Raw genomic sequence first — 16,933 nt, 5'->3', positions numbered from 1 at the left:
CTCTGGGGAAAAGCCAGCCTCAATTCAGCATTTGGGAGAACAAAGGGGAAGCAGTTGTGACCCAGAGACTACAAATGTTTTTCTTAAGCAACCACAAGGGACAGCCTCTTTGGTGAGCGCACTTACCAGATGGCTGGGGCTTGTCAGCTGCTTCCAATCAAATCTTGCACCACTGAGTCGGTGTATCCCACACACTCAGCAAGATTCTGCTGAGTGCAGGAATTAAAAAAAAAAGACAAAACACTTATTTTGTTCCATACCTAGAAAGTGTGCTCTTGGTGTTTTGGGGGGACAGAATCCAAAACCAACAAGACCGTATCAGAAGAAAGCAGTGGAAAACCGACCGCAGCACCCTGTCCTGGGGCATGAGTTTTGTCTTCGGTTTATGGTGTCAGGGTGAAGGCAAGCAGGGGAGGAAACCGGTTCTTCCAGTCGGGGCGGGGTGGGGGGCACTGCTTTGGGGAGAGATGGGGGAAAAGGAGAGGGGAAGAGAGAAATCAGGACGTTTGCAAGGTCACGGGGTGCCAGAGTTCAATTTATTATTATAAATATTTTGCAAATTATAATTTATCTTGCTGAATCTCAATTATAATTTCTCTTTAGTCTTTAAAAAAGGACTAAATTCATTCCATCATAAATATATATATATATTAATAAATGTCATATAAGTGAATGCAGATATATGTATTGTACTTGATTACTGATATCAGATAAATCCGTGTTCATGACAGGAACTTTGGAAAACACTGGAGTGGAAATTTAAAAATATATCATCCATACCCACCTCTCTCAACATAAAACGGTTTCCTTTTTTTTTTTTTTAAAGTATTTGTTTATTTATTTATTTATGGCTGTGTTGGGTCTTCATTTCTGTGCGAGGGCTTTCTCTAGTTGTGGCAATCGGGGGCCACTCTTCATCGCGGTGCGCGGGCCTCTCACTATCGCGGCCTCTTGTTGCGGAGCACAGGCTCCAGACGCGCAGGCTCAGTAATTGTGGCTCACGGGCCCAGTTGCTCCGCGGCACGTGGGATCCTCCCAGACCAGGGCTCGAACCCGTGTCCCCTGCATTGGCAGGCAGATTCTCAACCACTGCGCCACCAGGGAAGCCCAAAACGGTTTCCTTTTAAAGACACTGCTGGAACGACTGTTTTTCTGGGAAGGGGAGGGGGCCAGTGAGAAATGAGATAATTTCAAATGACGTGGTTGAATATGATGAGGCTTTTTGGTCCTCACACCTCCCCGTACACACACGCACTAAAATACAGCTCCCAGGTTGGAAATGCTCCCTCCAGCAAACAAAAATAGTGGTCACCCTCTCCCTCTGAATCTTCCTAGATACAGGTCATGCCTTTGGGAATTGGAACAATGCTTACTGAACTGAACATCCCCAGATGGCACAGAGGCCCTCACAAACAGGGCATTGCAGAAACGCCCAAGTCTGTTGGAGACATTCAGTGTCCTTCAGGTCTGAGCACCTAGTACGTCCTGGAGCCACCAGGCTTGTTCACACCTGCTTAATCTTTCCAAAACACAGAGCGGGCAGATTGGTTCCTATAAGACACTTATGCAAAAGGCAAGGCAAAGCTCTGCTGTGGGAAGAGTCTCTTATGTGCCCCACCCCGAGCCATTCCAGACAGCAGAGGTGTCAGGGGACTGATAGGAGCTTTGGTGTGGTTTATACTCAATAAAATGCTTAGATTTTGTCTCATCCTCCTCTCTCCCCAACCCCCCCACCCCCCGCACCAAATCACACAAACAGAAAAGTGAGGCCCAATAATCCTCTTGTAAATGCAAGTAAAAAGAATTACTACATTAGCCACCTCCTGATATCCAGTACTCTCCCAAGGCCCGAGATTAAAACTCTGTAAGATCCCATTTCTACGTCTATAAAATGGGGCAAAATACCAGCTCACAGGGCAGTGGGAGGCTTAGAGATGAAGAGATGCAAGTTTGCAAGACCCCTGGCACTTGGGTTGCCCCAAAGTGGGAGCTTCCCTCCCCTGTCCTCTTTCTAGTCTGCACAATCCCGATCCAGCACCACTCTTGTGATAAAACACAGTTTGGCGGGCTGTGAAATTGTTAACGTTTGGATTCGGATGATGGCGAGGGAGAGAATTAAACTGCACGCATCTCAAGTAAAACTGGGAGCTCAGGAACGATCTGGCAAAGGGAAGCTTGATTTGGAAAAGTGGTCCCTAGTTTTTACGACTTCCCGGTATAAAAGCACCACCAGAAAGGGTCAGAGCTCAGGACATGCTGTAGTTGAACGTGACTTAGTGATGGGAGGCCTGGAAGATGAACACTGAACCTTCTGAGGAAAGAGGAGGTGTAGGGTCCAAGGAAAGTAGGAAAGCACTGCTCTTTCCTGGAACTAGAGTGGAAAGCCCCCTTCCAAATCCAGGCAACTTCTCCTTGCCCAGAGGTGACTTTGGAATTTGTGTCTTTCTGCAGCCATTGGTTAACAGTTAGAAATCCATCCATAAAATTTGGTCAGAAAGCTATAATTTTCCCTCTGGAAAATTGCCCCGTTGTGTAGAAATTTTGCTTGTTTGTTTGTTTGTTTGTTTGTTTTAATTCTTGTAAGACGCTAAAAATAGCATGGGACTCATTGTTGACAAGGGTAGCTAAGTGTTTCTAAATCAGGATGTCAACTGATTTTGCTGCCATTATATGCAAGCTTTCTCTCAGAAAGAAGCAGTATGAAAAGGGTCGGATGCAAATATACTATCCTGTTTATCTTATATTGATTCAGTCAAGACTTTCCTCGGTCATTTAAGCCTGCCAAAGGCATTTTAAATATTACAGGATCCCAACGTGTGTATCTTATTATTCACTCCTGGGGCCCAAGTCCCTCTACTAGTGTGGTTCCTAGTCTATAATAGATGACCAATAACTGTGGAATGGGAGGATGAAGGAATGGTTGCAGCAGGTAATGACAGAATTAACTGTAAGTGGTTCCAAGGTTCTGGCTATTTCTTTCTCTCTTCAACCCACCACTCAACATTCCATTTCCTAGAAAAATGCTCAAGTTATGCCAGGTGAGACTGGATTACGTGATGTCTAGGCTAGCACTGGCTTCTCTTCCCACATCCTCTTCTTAAATAACCCATCCGAGAACTTGCTCCCTTATCCCTAACTTGTAGGAGTGTTTTCAAACTCCTCTGATTGTAAGAATCACCCGGAATGCTTACTAAACACACAGCTTCCCAAGTCCTTCCTGTGGATCTCAACCTCAGCTGCATATTAGATTCAACAGGGGAGCTTTTTAAACTGCTGATGACCAAGCTGTCTCCCAGACCAATTCCATCAGAAGCTCGGGGTGTAGGATCCCAGGCGTCAGTGGCTTTAAAGCTCCCCGAGTGGTCCTGTGTGCGGCCAGGTTTGAGTACCACTGTCAAGATTGTGATTCGGCAGGTCTGCTCTGGGACTTCAGGGACTGTGTGGAAGTGTTCCAGGTGATTCTTAACATCATGGAGAGATTTTTGGACATATCGGGCTACAGCCTGGGGACCAGATCAAGCACAGTTTCTGAAACGTGCATCAATTTCTCGTACGACGGGTCAGTCCCCTGCGTACAGTTGAATGGTCCAGTGGCAAACACCTAATTAAGTTGGACCAATCACATCCTCTCACCTGGGATATTGGAAAGGGAGTCAGTGGGTTGCAGGTGGTGTCCTTTGTAAGAAAATATAAAGTAAATTTGAGATGGGATAGTCATGTCTGTTCCATTACATGTGAAGCTGGGGGAAGGAGGGGACAGACCCACTGAGAGAAAGAAGTAGTCATAAAAAAGAGAGAGAGAGAGGGAGAAAGATCTCCTTAGATCCTGAAAGCTTTCTTTCTGTTCCTGATTCCTCATTCTCATGAGGCCGAGGTAGCTGTTCTACCCATAGGTCCGTTCGTTATTCCTTAGTTCTTTACACCTTCTATGTGTTTCTGTATATTTCTTTATTATTTTCTAGATTAAGTAGGTTTTTCTTTCTTACCAATTCAGATATAATTGTGATGGGACATAGTCACCATTCTTCCCAGAGCCCAATGAACAATGGTGTCTGCCCCGGGATCCACATTTCCTAATCACAAAGTTTCTTTTTTCTTTTACAGTCAGGTTTGTGGCACTATAATTTATCAGCAACAAAACTAACCTTTTGTGTTCCATTATGTGAACTTTGACAAATGTGACAGTCATGTAGCCACCTTTATATTCACAATATAGACTATTTCTATCACCCCCCAAAAATTCCCTATGCCCTCTTTGTACCTTCAGCTTCTGGCATTCACTGATATGTTGTCTGTACCTATAGTTTTGGGTTTTTGGTTTTTTGTTTTTCCTTTCCATAATGTCACATGATTGGAATCATACAGTTGGTTTACTTTTGAGTGTGGCCTCCTTCACTTAACGGTGCATTTTTTTTTTTTTTAAACAGTGCATTTTTGACTAATCCACGTTGTTGCATGTATCAGAAGTGGTTTTTTTGTTTGTTTTGTTTTGCCCAGTTGTATTTCACTATATGGATATACCATAATTTGCTTATCCATCCACCAGTTGAATGACATTTGAGTAGTCTGGTTTCTTCTGGGTTTTGGTGATTATGAATAAATCCATTGTAAGCATTTGTATTCAGCTTTTTACGTGAAAGTATATTTTCATTCTTCTTGGGTAAACGTCCAGGGATGGAATTACTGAGTAATATGTAAGTGTATGTTTAAATTTATTAGAACGTGTCAAACTACTTTCCAAAATGGGTGTACCATTTTGCATTTCCATGAGCAGTGTATGAGAATTCCAGTTGTTCTTACTCTTGTCGGCACTTGCTATTGCCACTTTGATTTTTTAAATTATTTTAGCCATTCTAATAGGTAATGGTGTCTCATTGTGGTTTTAAGTTGGATTCCCTTTCCTAATGACTGATAATGTTAAGCATTGTTTCATGTATTTATTTATCATCTCTATCTTCCTTGGTGAAGTGTCTCAAAATATTTTGCCCATTTTTTTATTAGGTTGCTTTCTTATTATGGAGTTTTGAGTGTTCTTTGATAGTAATCCTTCATCAGGCATTTATTTTGCAAATATTTTCTCACAGCTTTCGGCTGGTTTATTCATTTTAACTGTGTCTTCTGAAGGGTAGAAATTTTTAATTTTGATGAGGTCCAACTTACCAATTTAAAGAGAAAGGATTGTATTTGTTGTGTTGTGTCAAAGAAATCTTTGCCCAAGTCAAAATTTCCTCCGATCCCAAGGTTTTCTCCTATCTTTTCTTCCAGTGTTTTACACTTAGGTCTATGATCCATTTAGAATTAATATTTGTATATGGTACAAGATATAAACCAGTGTTCACTTATTTTGCATATAGTGTCCAATTACCATTTGTTGAAAAGACGGTCCTCAGTTCTGACTTGTTATTTATACCTATTTCTTTAGCTATTTTTAGTAGCTGCTTTAGGGTTTACTGCATATATTTTTAAATTATTGCAGTTAACCTACAAATAACATTTTAACCCTACATGTATAATGAAAGAATCTTACAACAGTAAACTTCCAAGTCTTCTCTAAGGTAGGCCTGCATACCTGGGCCTCACAGGTGGGTTTTCTGCCTGTTTCTGTGCCTCTTCTCCATGGCAGCCAACCTCTGTGTTGCATCTGTGACGGGTCTTGTGGGACAGCTGTTTACTGCCCTTCTCCCAGTAGTAGATCTCTGTTGGTTATGAACTCTTTCATCGCCCTCCCCGGATACAGAGGGATTTTATCTTTTATCCTTCTCTGAGCCTCAATGAGTCTTTACCTGTGCCCTGGATGTTACAAGGTTTGCTATGCCTCTCCAGGTAGCTTAAGGATTTTGTTCAGTAGGGGGAAAGGGTTCGTTCAGATGGGGCTTCCTGCCTCCCCATGGTGGCCGTGATTTCTCTCCCCCAGGCCTGCATCACCTAAGGAGGCTCACTCTGGTCTACTGCTGGTCCCCAACCTTCCTTGTGAGCATCTGGTGGACCAATCTGGAAATCCTACCAATGAGTGAGAGCTCCCGGTGTGTCTGTGGCTCCTAGTGGTCCCATATTCTCATGCTGGCCTAGACTCAGTCTTTGGCAATTTATTTAAAATTTTAAGGTACCTTCTGGTGTTGCTTCTTCCCACGGCCTGCCATGTGGAAAACTGTGCTCCCTGCCCCCTTGGAAATTGGGCTACTTGGTGGCCCTGTAACTTCAACTCTTTCACAGGTTCAAGAATAGTTCACCTGGATTTTTCTTGTTGTTAGGGTGGGTGAACAGTTTTCTATACCCAAGGCGGAAGTGGGACCCCCTCTTTACACAAAGACGTTAAACTTCCAGAAAACACCCGCTTCTCTCTTGGACACATACAGGATATAGACCAGATCAACAAGTCACTTCAATGTTCAGTTCATCATTGAACAGCTAATCCAATCAAGACAATCTCTCTGAATTATATACCTAAGTACTGATTGATTGAACCTCATGAACTATTTACTGATATATAGATACACAAATCTCATTTTATCATTTCTTCCAATACATTTCTAGGCAGATGATTTTAGCTTGGAATTCTTTTAATGCTATTTTAATGCTGTATTTCTTTCCTTTTTAAAATGTGGTAAAATAATTTAGTACTTGTATTAGTTTCTTACGTCTTTGATAACAGATTGCCCCAAACTAGTTTTGCCTAAAACAACAGAAATTTACTCTTTTACAGTTCTGCAGACCAGCAGTCTGAAATCGAGGTGCGGGCAGGGTACGCTGCTTTTGGAGGATCCGTGTTCCGTGCTTTTCTCCTAGCCTTTGGTGGCGGCCAGCAGTCCCTGGTGTTCCTTGGTTTGGGGATGCATCACCCCGATCTTTGCCTCCATCTTTTGTTTTTTTTTTTAATTGAAGTATAGTTGATTTACAATATTTCAGGTGTGCAGTGAAGTGATTCAGTTATACATACATATATATATATGTATATATATTCTTTTTCGGATTCTTTTCCATTATAGGTTATTACAAGATACTGAATATAGTTCCCTGTGCTATACAGTAGGCCCTTGTTGTTTATCTGTTTTATATATAGTAGCGTACATCTATTAATCCCAAATTCCCGATTTATCCCTCCCCCCTTTCCCCTTTGGTAACCACAAGTTTGTTTTATACCTCTGTGAGTCTCTTTCTGTTTTGTAAATAAGTACCTTTGTATCACTTTTTTAGATTCCACATACAAGCGATATCATATGGTACTTGTCTTTCTCTGTCTGACTTACTTCACTTAGTGTGATAATCTCTAGGTCCACCCATGTTGCTGCGAATGGCATTATTTCCTTCTTTGTTATGGCTGAGTACTATTCCACTGTGTATAGGTACCACATCTTCTTCATCCATTCACCTGTCAATGGTTCACCTGGAACCAAATGATTTAATCAGTGAAGCCATTTGCTAATATATTTGTGTGTGTGTGTATGTGTGTATGTGTGTGTGTGTGTGTGTATATATATATATATTTTTTTTTTTTTTTCTGAAACACCCACCAAGAAAATCATTAGACATACTTTGGCTGGACTGAGATTTTTAGTGGCTCTGTAGTTTCAAAGTGAATGGGGCACAGCATCACCAGAAAGCCCACAAAAAATTAAGACAAAACTGAATTAAGAGTAATTAATAACCCAAAGTTAGTTTATGTTGACCACAGCAGACAACTTATGTTTGGCAGGTATAGACTCATTTCTCTGGTTTATATGGTCATTAAAATGAACCGCCATGGAGCCATAATGATCTGAATAATTTAATTCTGCTATTCAGGGATAAAGAAGAACTGAGTTCATATCTCGGCTAATCCATTTATAAGGTGTGGGACCCTACCCAAGTTATACCGTGAGTCTGTGCCTCACTTTTCCCATCTGTTAAATAGAAATAATATTACCTATGTTCTCTCAATGTTGTCCTGAAGATTCAATTAGATGAGACCGTGTAGGCAAAGCAGGGGCAAGTTCCAAGCACTAATAAATGTTAGCTACCCTCCCCTTTGACCCCATATTGCTATTCATTAAATTAACCTTTCCCCACATGAACTGATTACGTAATGCTTTATGGCATTTTTCTGCTCATGCAGAAATGAAAGCAAGAAAGAGGCCTGGAATGGAAGTCAGGAGAAGTGGACTCTATAACCCAAAGACCTCTACAACCCAGCTGTTTAGGCTGCACAACTGGGCTTCCTTCCCTGGGCCTCAGTTCCTTTAACCACAAAGCCAAGGGCTCCAAAGTTATCCGCCATCTCGCAGTCCCTTGCAACCCGGACCGCACACAATTTACATATTGGTTGGCACAGTAAGTGTCAGGGATACATCCAGACTTTCACACCATCAATGATTCACTGATAATCTCCTAACTCAGAGAGTAAAATCAGCACAATCGGGAGAATAAAAGCCAGGCCTCTCTTTGCCAGGAAAGAAGACTTGGATTTGGGGGTAAAACAGATGCAGGACTACGTGGGTTTTCTGCCAGGCCCAGTGGAGAGTGTATTCAAGGCTTGTCTCCTCCCAGAAGAGCTGGCACCACCCCAACCTCAGCCTCACACAGACCAGCGTTTATGGCCTTTCCAAAACCTCCCAAGTATGTATTTCATAAAAGCAGGGCCTGGTTCAAATCCCTTGTAATGTCTCCAAAGGGAAAGAATAGAGTCAATAATCAGGGCTGTGTCTGTGTGTCGTAAATTCCCCAATCCCCTATTCCCTCTCCCAGCTAGCACACGCGGGCACACGCACACACACACCTAAACACAGCCATAAATATATACACTCCCATTGAATAGACTGGGGATTCAAATTACAGTTACAGTGTAATAAAACTGACTAATCTGCGGGGTGTGTGCAGAACTGTAAGTGTAAGTGTGTGTGTGAGTGAGAGAGAGAGAGACTTACAAGCCTCCTCCATTACTTGGGAGATCCCTCTGGGACACTGAAATAAGCTGTCTTCACTGAACCGTCCTGGAAGCTTCTTATCCCTGGATGCAGGGCTGGCTACCTAATTCGCAGGCCCAGTCTTCAAAACTTAAGAATTTCAAAACAGCACCAGCAGAGCCTGAAACCAAGTGTGAGATGAGACCTTCTCACTGTTAAGACCCCATACGATTGTGCAAGCCACACTCTGGCTTATTAACAAACAGCGGGTCTGGATCAGATTCTCATACCCTGCACCATTTCTTTAGGATATCTTACACTGAAATGGGCTCGTGGAGGTGTGTGACGTCACAGAAACGGAGTGGTCTTTGGAAAGAGGCTGGCCTGGGTTTGAATCCTGCTAGACCACATACCAACGGTGTCTCCTTGGACACTTCCGTTCCTCGTTTTGAACGTCAACATCCCATGTATTAAATGGAGACAGGGCGAGTCATTTCCCAGAATTACAAGGAGGATTAAATGCAGCAAGACGTATAAAAGTGCGAGGACAAAGCCTGGCACACAATAGGTGTTCAAAGGGCCCTTCTTTGGGGCACAGAACTTGCAGATCTGTTCAAACAAACACCACACTATTAAAAGTGAAGCTATTGTAATTGAGGTTTGCCAGGGGTCGCTGGTGATGAGGACCGAGTGGGATTTGAAAGCCTGACGAACCGTTTTCAATCTGTCCTTTCTTTTACCTCTAATGAGGTTTCTCCCTTGGGGGTGAGAAGGGATGACCTTCGAAAAGGCGTCAGAGTTTGGGGACTCAGGCAGGCATCAACTAAGAGTGAAGACAAGTCGTACGGGGAAAGGGGGAGGGGAGGAAGAGAAAGAAAGAAAAGTTAGCGCTGGAATCTGAAGAGTGCCTGCGTTTATTTTCTTGGCTGGGACGGGGAACTTTCTGGCAGCCAGGTTCTTGGACCGCGGCCGGCGGCTCCGCGGCTCCCATTGGTCGGCGCGCGGCTGTTGCTACGCGGGTGGACCAATGGCGCGCGAGGGGCGTTCTGGCTCCGCTCTCTCCCGGGATGGCCGCGGGAGCCCCGGGGACTCGGCAGGAGCGGGCCTCTCGCCGGGGCATTTTTTTCTTTCTTTCTTTCTTTCTTTTTTTTAAATTTTATTTTAAAGGAGGGGCCGGCACTGAGTTGTAGGAGAGCCTGGGCGGGGCGGACGCCTCCCTGCGCCGCGCCCCGGGAGGTTGGTTCACCTGACCGACCCGTTCCTCGGGCTCCCTCGCCCTCCAGCCTTTGCACCCCCTGGGGGAACAGGGCTGGACGCGCGGGCTGTTTTACTGTATTTATTTATTTTTCCCTCCTGGAGCCTGTGCGTGTTTTATGTTTTAATAACTTTATCAACTCAGTGAACTTGCGCGAGAGCACCGGCGGCTTCTCTCGCCTCCCTCCTTTTCCCCCCTGTCTCTAACTGGCCTCTGGGTCACTTCCAAAAGGTAAATTCCACCCCCCCGCACCCCCCCCCCCCACGAAAGTCCTCCCCACCCCCATCCCCATACAGACACTGGTTTTGGAGCATTTGGCCTTGAGGAGCACAGTTTTCTTGCTGCAAAGCAGGGCCTCGGTTTCGAAGTTTTTCAGGAGGGAGATTTCCTGGGTAAGAGGGAAGGAGAATTGAGGTGTAGGCAGCCCTGGGTACTTTGGATTAATAATAACATCAGTAGTGAAATAATAACTATCATTTGCTGTACCAGACACTGTACTGAACAACTGTATTACTCTGTATTAGACGCTGTGCTTTTGCTCTGAAGCAGTTGCCATGCTTCCTCCTATTTAAATCTTGTTATAGATGGGTAAACTGAGGCACCGAGCACTGAGGCACTTTGCTCCAGGTGGCCAGGCAAACGCAGGACTTGAAGCCGAGTGTGTCTCTGGCTCCAGAACCCTTGGTTCTACCCACTTTCTGTGTTGTTGCAGAACTCTAAGATAGCCCCTGAGGTATGGGGGATCCCGGGTCCCCCATCTAGGCGTGCGTCTCAGTTGAGTCCATGCCCCGCCCCCCGCCAGGTAGAACCAGCCTGTAAAAGCATCGCTCTAGCACATGGCTGCGCTTAACATAAACCCATCTGCATGCGGGGAGTCACTATTTCCCAATTTTGTGGAGAACCGCCCAGTTCAGCACAGGTAACAAAATGTGTTTCTTTGTCCTACAAAGTTACTTTTTTTTCTGTGTCTTCAAAGGGTTTCCTTCCAATTCTCCTGGTTATGGCTTCACCGTTGGCTGGCGTGGTCAGTACGGCAGGCGAAATTAACCCCACTGACAGGTGAGGACGGTGAGCACAGAGACGCAGCGCCTCTGGCCGAGGTCGCACAGGAACCCAGTGGCAGACCCAGGGCTGGAGTGGAGGCTTCCCCTCCTCTCTGTGCTCCCTAGCGAGCATCTCTGTTCGCCAAGAGCGCCATGGCCTATAAATTAGGAATTCAAAACAACAGCAAAAGGTAGGGATTAGGAATGCAGGAGAGAAAAAAAAAAGTCAGTGAGAAATGAACTCAATCCTATTTTTTTGTTTGGAAACTGCCTGGGAAGTGGCCCCATAGCTGGGAGCAGGATTGTCTGGTGGAGGAGTGTCTGCTGGCAAGGCTGGTTTCTACCTGGCAGAAGGCTACCTACCACCCTAGCCCTTGTTTTGAGCCTGGCACTGCAGCGAAGCATGTCTGTACTCAGTCTGCTGTTGCCTAATAGGCTGAGCAGAAAGGCCCGGACTAGCCTTCCCTCTGCCCTTTTCCAGGGGGAGAGGATCTGGTCGTGCTCCCCTCTTTCCCTAACACAGCAGAAGCCAAGGGGTGTTTCTCTTCTGATGACTTAAAGGAGATGTGTCTGAACTTCCGTACCCAGGGTTACCCAGCTGCTGAGAGCCTTTCCAGCTCCACGCATCCCCAGAGATTCCCTGGGTCCCAGAAAGATAGTACTGTCTCCTTCCTTAAATCCCCCTAGCTTAAGAAGCCTAGCCGAAACCCTGCTCATAATCTTTCGCCATAAAGTTTATCTTCTAAAACCTATGGAAAATAAAAATCAGGATTGTGGCAAAGCAGATTGTTGTGTTTGTAGAGGCTGATATAGTTGCTGATTGTTTTCCCTGGTATCCCACTCTAACTCTTTAGGCAGCCTGGAATTTGAAAGAATGTTTGCAAAGCTGCTTTCTTCCTGAACACTAACCTAAATCCCTCTGGTTGCAACCTCTGCTCCTTCCCAAGCCTTGCAGGGCAGTGAGACACCTACCTACACAATGCTGTGTCTCCTGCTTTCAGTGTTCTTTATAGCCAAGAGCCACACAGACGTCCTTTCTCCTTCCACAAGCATTTCATTGTAGGGTACTCTGCCTCTGTGGTGGGCACTGGGGACTCCCACCCCAATGCTTGCAGTCAAATGGGAAAAATCTATTACCCAAACCCCATCACAAGCCCAAACTTAAACTGCTATCCATGTTACAAGGGAGACATACATACATGACACCATCACAGAGTATAAAGGAACTTAAAAGTCATTTATAGCAATCAAGACAGGCTTCCTGGAGGAGGTGATGTTTGAGCTGAGGTTTCTTGGATGGACATAGTGTAGAGGCTGGAGTGAGGGTGGATAGGAAGAAGAACCAGCACGGGCACATGTCCTGTGTTGGGTCTGATATCCACGTATCTGCTGAGAACATTTAGCAGGGCCTCTTGCAGTCCAATCCGCTCTCCATGGATGGGAAATTACTTTTTATTGAGACTGGTAAAAATCACCTTCTCTAAGAATATGAGTCTTTCCCCTAAGACAAGAAATCGGGACCACATGTTTAGGCCTGGTCTTGCTAGGTGGGTGTACAGGTCACCAAAGGGATAAAATCGACACTTTGTTTTTACTGCTTCCATAATCGGGGAGCAGGGACACTGGAGTCCTACCGATTTCTGCCTTGGCCCAGTGTAATTAGTATTATTAAGAAGTGTTAAACTTTCAGTGCCCCAGAACTGAAAGAGTTCACCCTCAAATGCCTCCACGGTTTATGAAGTGCTGAGTGGGAGCCTGGTGTTTCCTAAGTGTGACACCCGGGAACCCTTCCAACCACACTGGGAGATAGAACTGTTCAACCCCTTTTTGCAGATGAGAAAAACAAGGCCCAGAAAACCCTTGGGTCCTGACTTCCAGTGTGTGACATGGATACAGAATAGGATAAAGTCCCCTGTGACGGCTCATAGAATGAGTGTTTTATGTCACAGGCTCACAAAAGGTCAGGTTTGGACAGTAGTTCAGAGCAATTTGTTTCTCAATTCTTATCCGGTGTTTGATCTGCAGATACCCTGCACATTTTGCAAGTTCTCTTTATGATGACCTGCATTGGTACCTGTTTTCGCTAACTGGAAGAAATGTGAAGAGGATTTTCGCAGTTAGGAAGAAAGGTAATTGCTTCTCCACTTTACGTTGTTTCAGCTTACAAAAGGTTTTGTAGGGCCGCTCTACTTTCGGATAGGCGGGGGAAACCTGTGTTAACACCCCTGACATGTCCAGCCTCGACCTCAGTCTTTCCTTTAATAGGGAATTCACTGCCTTTTTGATGAAGCCAGGTTGACTTTCAAATCTTTGATGATTCAAAAAAGAAAAGACCTTCAGTCTCAAGACCTCTGAGCAAAGACATTCATTAAAGGTTTGAAGCAAGCTGGTGGGCATAAATAGCAATCAGGTGTACTGGAGATTATAGAAGCCCTGCGAATAAAGGAAGAACCCAGAATACCTTCGTAGAGATCCTAATCTAAGTGTCTCAGAGCCCTTGAGGGGCTACACTCCCATCACTCCCTACAATCTCTCCTACCTTCTTAGGAGTTTGAATTATGATGTTAAGGAATTGAGTCAACCATACTTCTCAGTGGTCTCCCTATGGAAACCCTTCTAGACCTAATACCACCAAAGTGAGGCTCTGAGGTCACCTTTCCAGGCTTTGTGCTTGGGTTGGTGGTGAAGGGCCACGGAGGTGCCATTTTCAGACACCTGGAGTCGGCTTCCCAAGCCCGCAGGATCCCATACTGTGCTTCTTGTTGCCCCTCCAGTTGGGTGCTTCCCTGATGGATATGAAGTAGCTTGAGCCCCTCTCCTAAGTGTCAATCACAGAAGCCTCCTCAAATAGAGCCTTTCTTGATTCATCCATCCATCCATCCGTTCAACACATATTTACTGAGCTTCTACTATATGTGACACTGCGAGGATGAAGTTAACAAAGCAGTCCTATCCCTGCTTTCAGGACACTTACAATCTAGTAGATGGAAAAAGACGATGTTGAAAGGACCAGGAATGAAATGTCAAATTCCCATGATTACGCAGAATCAGGTTTCCTCTTCAGACAATTCCTCTGGCTCCTGAGAATGAAATAGGGGATGGAGGAGCGGGAACCACTCTCCATGAGCTGCTCACAGCGCTAGCATTCAATCACCTGCTTTTTTAAATTTCCCGCAAGCACCACACGTGCCCTGAAGTTACTGCGTTTGTTTCCTTCCTTCCCAGTGGCTGATCTGCCTTCACTCCACTGGAATGAAGGCTCTGTGAAGGGAGGAACTTTCTGTAGTTGGCTCACTTCTGAACCCCCGGCGCCAGCAGAATCCCTGGAACCAAGGGGGAGCCCCGTCATATTTGTTGAGCTAATGAGTGACTTTTTCCTCAAACCTGAGCGAGATGGGAACGCTAGAGGCACCTGGGAGAAGGTGAGGAGGAGCTCCAGGAGGCAGTTGGATGCGCGTGTACCTGTGGGGAATGTCCTTCTGCTGGCATGTGCTGTTGTCACACAAAGAGGCTGCAGTCTGCTCCCCAGGAATCCTTTGGGGATTTGGAAAGAAGACTTCTTTGTTTTCATAATTTAATTACTGGTTAACAATTAAATCCCAGTTCAGAGATAACTTCTTGAATTTGCAACTGAAGAACTTTTTTTTTTCTTTTACTCCCCCACCTCTCTTCCCAGAAATGGGTGCCTAGGCTAAAACCCGTGTACTTAGCAGCTGGCCGTGGAAGCCCATGAGTAATCTCTCACCTTAATCAAGGGAGGGAGAAATGGAAAACTTGATCCCCAGGTGGCTTCGTAGGAACGGAAAAAAAAAAAAAAAAAAAAAATGGAGATGCTGGCATCGTCCAGTGCTTATAATATTTTCCTTTTTTAAAACAGTCATTTTTTTTGTGCTAGCAGCGTGCTTTGTAATCACTGCTGAGCATGATTTTCTACATCAGCAAAGCATTTTATTTATTTTGAGGAAGCCGCAGTTGAGGTCAAGTGTGGGTAAGGGCTTCTTTCTTAAGGCATAGAACAAACAGCTCAGACCCCCGGAAGGATCAACGTGTATAGAGTCCCTGTTGCCCTTGGTAACATCTCCTCCAAAGATTACGTCTCCCATGGGGTGATCTGCAAAAGGGGAAGGGCCACGCTCTGAAGGGGTTTGACCCACAAAGAAAGAAGCAGTGTCTTCTCGTGCTGTCAGGGCCGGAAGCGAGGGCTCTGAGCAGAGTACCTGCATCCACCCTGTCTTTGTGGCACGGCGCTAGCTCTCAGGGATGTCGCCTCTCATCCCCACATTGCAGACAAGGAGGGGGCGGTGGGATGTCGCTGGAGGAGATGGAAGACGGATAGCCCTGGACGTTCCTCTGTCCTATTGACGCAGACACACCCATCTCTCTGTCTCACTGCCTGCATCACCTTCAATTTGGCCAGATGGGCATCATGGGGGAAATTTCATCTGGACCAGGAATCTTAAAACACTAACAAAAAGAGCTGGCTCCTGGGAGAAATAAGGATGGGGCCGTTAGGAAGCAGCCAGGCTATGTCGATGCACGGGGGGATTTCTGCCCGATAATGGGAAATGTGAACACAGGTCAGTGCTGCGATTACAGCATCCTGGAGGGGGGGGCCCTGAGAGGCCAGGAATAGATTTAGACTCACTCGAGCAAAGACTGGGGGAAGGGAGGAAGGTCACCTCTTCAGATCCTGGCGAAGGTGCGCGTGCGGTCAGAGGCGTTCTTCTCCACCGCGCGGATGGGAAGGGTCCTTTCGAGTGTCACCCCGGGGAGTGGCACATGAGTATTGTATCCTCAGACCTGGGAGGACTGGCCCCTCAAGACTGGGGCAAATTAAATGCAAGCCCAGAACAGAACTCTTGAGAGAGCTTAGGAAAGGCTTTGCTACACACTGTGATAAGATGGCCAAGTCCCCCCTGCTTCTGGGGGGCAGTTTGGCAACATCCATCAAGAGCCTCAGAAAACTGACACAAAAACACACAAATTCGTTCTGAAAAAATACTTAGAAATCCACACAACGATTTATCTAAGAAAGAGCATCAGTGTGATATTTGTAATGGGGAAAAATGGGAAATAATCTACATGACCAACAACAGAGGAAATAGCTAAATCAATTGTAGTGCATTCCTACAGTGGCACTTAGCAAACCTTTAACTATGAAATCATGTTAATGGCATGGAAGAATGATTATGGCCTGTTAAGTAAAAAAATGCAGGTTACACCAAGAAAGCAGATGGGGGGCTTCCCTGGTGGCGCAGTGGTTGAGAATCTGCCTGCCGATGCAGGGGACACGGGTTCGAGCCCTGGTCTGGGAAGATCCCACATGCCGCGGAGCAACTAGGCCCGTGAGCCACAACTACTGAGCCTGCGCGTCTGGAGCCTGTGCTCCACAACAAGAGAGGTCACGACAGTGAGAGGCCCGCGCACCGCGATGAAGAGTGGCCCCCGCTTGCCGTAACTAGAGAAAGCCCTCGCACAGAAACGAAGACCCAACACAGCCAAAAATAAAATAAATAAATAAATAATAATTAAAAAAAAAAAAGAAAGCAGATAGGATATGATCACAACTCAATAGAGAAAAAGGTCCGAAAGAAAACAGACCAAACTGTTAGCAGTGGTTATATCTATGTATCAATAGTAGGATTCTGGATGATATTTTATATTGTTTTCCTAGTGTTCAAAGTTTTCAAAAGTATCTACTTTCACATGTGTTAATACGTATGAATACGTATAACATAGACCACTGTCCCTTCCTT

At 45.3% G+C, this 16,933-nt stretch overlaps 1 protein-coding gene across 3 annotated transcripts in view; it reads left to right on the top strand.

Annotated features, from left to right (window-relative positions):
- The window catches only part of LOC309649319 (uncharacterized protein), a 213,452-nt gene that overhangs the window by 64,844 nt on the left and 131,675 nt on the right, over positions 1 to 16,933 (top strand). Inside the window, exons 3-4 of one of the 3 annotated variants that reach the window (XM_082439251.1) lie at positions 1,336 to 11,053; positions 13,203 to 13,306. The exons of 1 other annotated variant lie outside the window; for it this stretch is intronic. The gene's annotated coding sequence lies outside the window, so the exon portion shown is untranslated. One more of the 3 variants, XR_014257008.1, reaches the window with a different exon arrangement.

Source organism: Balaenoptera physalus (assembly GCF_965194825.1).
Source record: "Balaenoptera physalus genome assembly, chromosome: 19".
Taxonomy (NCBI): domain Eukaryota; kingdom Metazoa; phylum Chordata; class Mammalia; order Artiodactyla; family Balaenopteridae; genus Balaenoptera; species Balaenoptera physalus.
The sequence above is the reverse complement of the archived record's forward strand: the minus strand, read 5'-3'. Positions and strand labels throughout refer to the sequence as shown.